Raw genomic sequence first — 5832 nt, forward strand, 5'->3', positions numbered from 1 at the left:
TCTGCAGGTGAACTTTGGTGGGGGGAGCTCCCAGAGGGGGTAAGAACAGAGTCGCAGCTTTGCGGGTGAGGAGGGGGCAGGCTCTCCTGGCGCCCCGCCCCTGGACCAGGGGGGCTGTGCTGTGCTGTCTAGTAAGCTGAAAAAGCTCTCCCTCCTCGGCTACCTTGCAGCCCCCCTGAGCTGGTGGTCCAGACCCTCCTGCAGACTATTTTTCAGCCTCAGTGCCGGTGACGTGGAGAAGGAAGGGCTCAATGGGGAAGGCGGGGGCGGGCCAGGGTCCCCCTCTGCTGAGCCTGGAGAGGAGCACCGTGTGTCCCCAAGGCTGCGAGCTGGGGTTCTGGGCAGGAAAGCTGAGGGGGGAGGGGCAGCCCTAGAGGAAGAATGGAAGTTTTCATTGAACAGTAGAATCACCCGAAACCTTTTTTACTGACTGCAAATAACTTCTAATACTGAGTGAATTGCTGAATTGGCCAGCCAAGCCGTCCATCGGAAATCACGGCGAGGGAAAGGGAGGCCTTCGAAATACTCGGCAGGACAAGTCGTCAGAGGGGTTCTTGCCAAGTGGGCCTCATTCCTGGGGATGTGAGCTGGTCTAGCGGGAAGGGGCGCGGTGGCTGAGAGCAGCTTCCTGCCTCTTTGGACACTCGCGGCCTCTCTATAAAACCATCACGGAGAAAACCGGCTGGTGTTACATCCACACGTCCTGCTGTTCTGTAGGCCCATTTTCCCAGCGAGATCATAGATGCCATGTGATTACCGATAGCTCAGTGTCAAGTCAGGAGGGAGTATTGATGTGAAGAAAGCACTTTTCTCAATTGCTTTGGAAACGGAAATTGACATTTAGACTCCTGATTCCTTGGAAGACATAATGGAATTAATAAAAGAAGACTCATTTGGGGCCCAAACCAAGAAACTGGTTGGGAAAGAAAAACTAAAACAGTAAATGAAAAAATATCGTGGAGCAGACCCTTGCTCAGGGATGGGGAAGGGTCGTGTGAGAGCCTTTTGGAACCCTACCGTCATGTGACTGGGGCTTATGGCTCCTTTGTAGAAAGGTGGCAAAGTGTCCCCATCATAAGTGGGTGCTGTTGTCACGCACACCAGCTCCAGGCCTGAAGGCTTCTAGTCGCAGTTCCCTAACACGTGGGTGGAGCTCGCCGTTTGTAATAACCCCACTCTCAAAGGAAGGTGTCTAGAATCGGTTGTGGCAAAATCTAGTGCTCAGAGAAGGTGATGGCGGCTTTGGCTTGGGTCTTTGAAGGACTTCTGTCTGTCCTACCTGTTTCTAAGGTGGATGATTTGGGAACAGAGAGTGTGGAGACTGTCTCTACTCAGTCCTGATGGGCCTCCCTGATGCCATGCCAGCTCAGTAAGTGAATTCCCACTCGACCATCTTCCAGAAACGCACTAATGACCTCGCCATTTTTCTGCCTTATTGCCTACAGAGAAAGTGCAAATGCCATGGGGTGCGGGAACTTTCAGAGCTCACACTCTGTGTTAAATCATCCTAGCTCTGCACCAAATAACGCCATTTTTCCAAGAAGACAGACTTCGTTTTTTAGAGCAGTTTGAAGTCTACAGCAAACACTGAGCAGGAAGTAGAGCTGTCCTTGCCCTCTGTCTTTCCCCCAACAGCCTCCCCCTTTGTCAACATTCCCACCAGAGTAGTGCCTTTGTTATCATCGACACATCATTATCATCAAAGTCCATAGGTGTTTTGTTTTGTTTTGTTTTGTTTTAATGGAATGTATTGGGATGGCATTGGTTCCCCAAACCACGCAGGTGTCAAGTGTGTAACTCAGTATAAGACCACCTGCCCACCCTATGGTGCACCCTCTGCCCCAAGCAAAGTCTCCTTCTGTCCCCATCTCCCCCCTCTTTGCCCATCTCCACCTACCCCACGCCTCCACGCCCCCTTTCCCTCTGGTCAAAGTCCACAGTTCATATTAACATTTACTCTGTGGGTTCTGACAAGCGTCAGATGGCCGACACCCATGATTATAGGACCATAACGAGTCACTTCGCAGCCCCGAAGTCCTCTGTGCCCCGTCCGTTTGCGCAGGAAGAAGGGGAACTTGGAGGAGGTTCGCAGACAGCAGCCGTAGCCCGGTAAGGGGGCTGAGGTCTGGGAAGGCCTGCGGAATGCCTGAGAAGAAAAGAGTGGGTTCAATGTCCTCATCCTTGAGTAGGGGCCCCTGAGACCCAGTGGCCGACACCATTAGGGAGCATTTCAGACTGCTGGGTGATGGGGGAGATGATCAGCTTTAGATCCTGGAAGGGCAGGGCTTTTTCTTTGTTCAGTTCACTTTCAAATTCCTGGTGCCTGGCACATAACAGGTGCTCAACAAATTCACGTTGGATGAAGGAGCCAGACCTGACTGACCTACAGAGTAAGGAATGTAAGGTGACCATTGTCAACCACTGTCGTTGCCAACCTCTGGAACAGATTGTGAAACCCTACCTCTGGGGAAGTCACGTCTCCAAAGGTTGGGCCCAAGTCATACATTTCTTGAGAGCTGAAAGTGTGTGTGTGTGTGTGTGTGCGTGCGCGCGTTCAGAGTGAATGACAGTCTCTCCTCTGCATGACCTGACCCAGAGGAGCAGAGCCAGAGAGGCGAGGCCGCTGTGAGAACAGAGGGCAGCACGGCTCCGACAGCAGTGAAGACCGGCCTGTGCCCAGGCGGGGTCCCCCCAGCTGCCTGAGCCTGAGACTTTCTGACAGAGACACGCACAGGCTCCGTCCCTGACCTCCCAGGTCGGGTCTGCGGGGTGACACTGGAACTGCACTTGTAGAGCTTCCCATGTGACCCTGACACCAAGCCAGGCTGGTCTGCCAAATGTCGGGAGAGAAAAATGACCAAAGCAGCCATCCTTAAAAACCGGCTGGTGCTCAGCTATTGAAAGTGACTTTGGTTTAGTTCTTTGTGGAGACCAGGGGGTGGGGGTGGGGGTGGGGTCAGTGCATGCTAATAAGCTGAGGCAGGGTCTGCCCTTCCCTCTGCTGGAGGCCCCATACTCTGCAGACGAAAATCTCCGTGCCCAGGAAGCAAAGACTGCATTTTAGGAGGTTGACATGTCATGCAATACACCTGCGCTGGTTTCCTGGGGCTGCTGTAGTGAACCCACAAACCCAGGGGCTGAAAACACCAACTTACCCCGTCCCGTTCCAGAGGCTGGACGTCCAAGACCCCTCTAACCCAGCAGGAGTCAAGGTGTGGGCAGGGCTCTGGGAGCACCCCTCTCCTCACCTCCTCCAGCTGTGGGGACTGCACTGCTGGATTCCCTGGCTTGTGGCCTTGCCGTTTCCATCTGTCTGCCTGCTCACGTCACCCCCCCTTCCGTAGTCTGCTGTCCCTCTGCCCCCCCTCATGAGGACACTTGTGACTGCATGTAGGGCCTCTTTCAGATAATCCGGGATAATCTCTCCATTGCAAGGTCCCTTAGTTTGTTCACACCTGCTGAGTCCTCTTTGTCCTATGAGGCTGCGCCTCCAGCTTCCTGGGACCAGGACGTGGATAGCCCGCCATTTGGGCCGTGGGAACGCACGGCCCAGCAGGCACTGAGCCCGCTCACCGACCTCCGGCTGCATGGCGTGGCGGGCACCTGGGATGAGAAGGAGACTTGTGGAGCTTGGGAGGGGACTGGGCTCAGCACGCCGAGCCCCAGGCTGCTGCGTCCACCAGGGTTTGGGGGGGACTCCCAGGTCTGAGAAAGCAAACCTGGGGTGTAGTGGTGGGAGGAGGCGGCAGGCAAGCCCCTGGGTCACGGTCATGGCTCCAGCAGGGACTGGTCTGAGGCGGAAGGTTCATCTCTGCTCCCAGGACGGGACAGGCTGTGAACATATCAGGGAACAGAGACCTTTCGCCACAGGTGAGCTGTTACCATCATCGCTTCAACCTGCACACAAAGACAGTTTCTGCATTGAGCTGTCGCGTCCCCAAAGGGCATCCTCCGTTTCCACTTTATTTTATCCTGTTCATCGATGAGCCACTCTGCCCTGAGCAACTTCTCTCTTCTGAGAAGCGAGGCTTCACCGGCATGAACCCGGGAGCATTTCTAAGTGGAGCAGCTGCGGATATTAACCTGGAGACCCGCAGATGACAAATCACCCACAGCCTTTCGACAAGCCCTTTCTGGTGGGGTTGTGAGGAAGGGGGTATTTTTTTTTCTAAAGCCCCTCAGGAATATGAATAGAAAGTCACTCGACCTAACCGTATTTTTTGAGATTCTTTTCCTTAAAGCAGTCGGTGAATAATAATGTTTTTGTCTCCGACACCAAATAAAGTCACTGAAGATGAAAAGGTGCTCTGTGCTGCTAATGCTTGGCACTGGCTGAAAAAAAGAGCGTCCGGCCCCTGCTGAGTGTGTGGAAATGTGTTCTTTCTCTTGCAGGACCACTAGGGGGGCAGGGCCAGCCCCCCCCCCCCGAGGTTATCGCCTAGGGGCCTCCGGAGAGGAGGGGGGGCAGAATCGCAGGAAACCCCAATGTTTGTGCTGGGAAGAATGTGCAGGGTTGGTGACACACGTTTGTGGCCTGGACAGCAGCCTCCAGCCCTCGCTGGCACAAGCCTGGTCCCTCCCATGGAACAGGGAGCATCACTTCCTCACGGGGGGAGGGGGGGCGCAGTGCCCAGGGCCGGTGGAGCCACACCCACGGCTGGCTGCATGGTCAGCCTTGAGGAAGACACTGACTCTCTGAGCTCCGTCTCTGCTGGTGGGGTTCGTGTCCCATCCCCCGCGCTGGTGGGGTTCGTGTCCCATCCCCCGCGCTGGTGGGGTTCGTGTCCCATCCCCCGCGCTGGTGGGGTTCGTGTCCCATCCCCCGCGCTTCCTTGAAGCCTTAAGGCAATAAAAGCTGAGTGCTGGAGCACGGGCGGATTCAGGCCACGTCACCTCTCGTGCACACGTGCCTCGGTTTCCCTGAGTGGCACTCGGCACAGAGCCAGTCACGAGGCCAGGGCCCCCAGTGCCTGTTGCTGACTGCACCCCAGTGCCACGCAGAGCACCCGGCATGGAGCTCATGCTCAAACGAAGGTTAGCTGAGTGATTGAGTAAAACCGTTTCCCCATCGGAGCTCTTGGTGACCAGGGAGAGGGTGATGGTGGTCACATGACTGCTGCGAACATCCCAAGGCACTGATTTCCCTACTGAGGAAGGGCCACTCTCACTTGTTTCAGGGCTACATCTGTGGTTATTATCTGCACACCGCATGGTAACGTGAAGCCCGTTACTTCACCCCTCACTAGGCAACACAGACACTGTGGGGGACACCCCGACTCCCTGGGCTCTGGGACCGGGGAGCCAGATGCCGAGCCCTTCCTCTCGTTGTCCCCACTGCCCCTGGCCAAGGACCAGCTGCTGGGCTCCAGGCTTGAAGCAACGGGGAGCTGCTTCCACATCCTGGCTGTGAGCTCCGGAGGTCTGATCTAGAAAGTGGCCCCTGGCTGGACACCAATGACAACATCAGAGCACGGCTCCAGGTCTGGATCTCATCCGACTCCAGCAGAAGTCAAGAAAACAGAGGCCAAGGGGTAAAGATGCCGTCCAGGCCCCAGGGGTCGATGGGAACGGGCTTGAGGACTCAGACGATGGCCATTTGCGTGGTTAACCAGGACGTCCTGTCCACAGTCCACACCGGCGGCTCCGTGCGGAGAACCCTCGTGAGCACCTCACAGTCACCGTGAGCATCACCTAAGAAAATGCGGGGCTCCTCCCTGCCACACTTTGTGAGTAGGTCACAACATCGTGTCTACCTAAAACACGTGTGTACTTGGGGGAACCTGTGATATCCACGAGCCGCCCTGTGGTCCCCAGAGTGATGTGCCCTGTGCC

At 55.8% G+C, this 5832-nt stretch overlaps 2 long non-coding RNA genes across 2 annotated transcripts; one reads left to right on the top strand and one right to left on the bottom strand.

Annotated features, from left to right (window-relative positions):
- Nucleotides 1–1715: 1715 nt before the first annotated feature.
- LOC136315644 (uncharacterized) lies at nt 1716–3213 on the bottom strand. The gene is made up of 2 exons (XR_010727532.1): nt 3156–3213; nt 1716–2146 (listed from the first exon to the last, which is right to left on the bottom strand). It is a non-coding gene; the product is annotated as an uncharacterized lncRNA (long non-coding RNA).
- On the top strand, nt 1987–3213 carry LOC136315643 (uncharacterized). Its single transcript, XR_010727531.1, has 3 exons — nt 1987–2109; nt 2338–2486; nt 3171–3213. It is a non-coding gene; the product is annotated as an uncharacterized lncRNA (long non-coding RNA).
- Nucleotides 3214–5832: the final 2619 nt, after the last annotated feature.

The sequence above is a fragment of the Saccopteryx bilineata genome, chromosome 11 (assembly GCF_036850765.1).
Source record: "Saccopteryx bilineata isolate mSacBil1 chromosome 11, mSacBil1_pri_phased_curated, whole genome shotgun sequence".
Lineage (NCBI taxonomy): Eukaryota > Metazoa > Chordata > Mammalia > Chiroptera > Emballonuridae > Saccopteryx > Saccopteryx bilineata.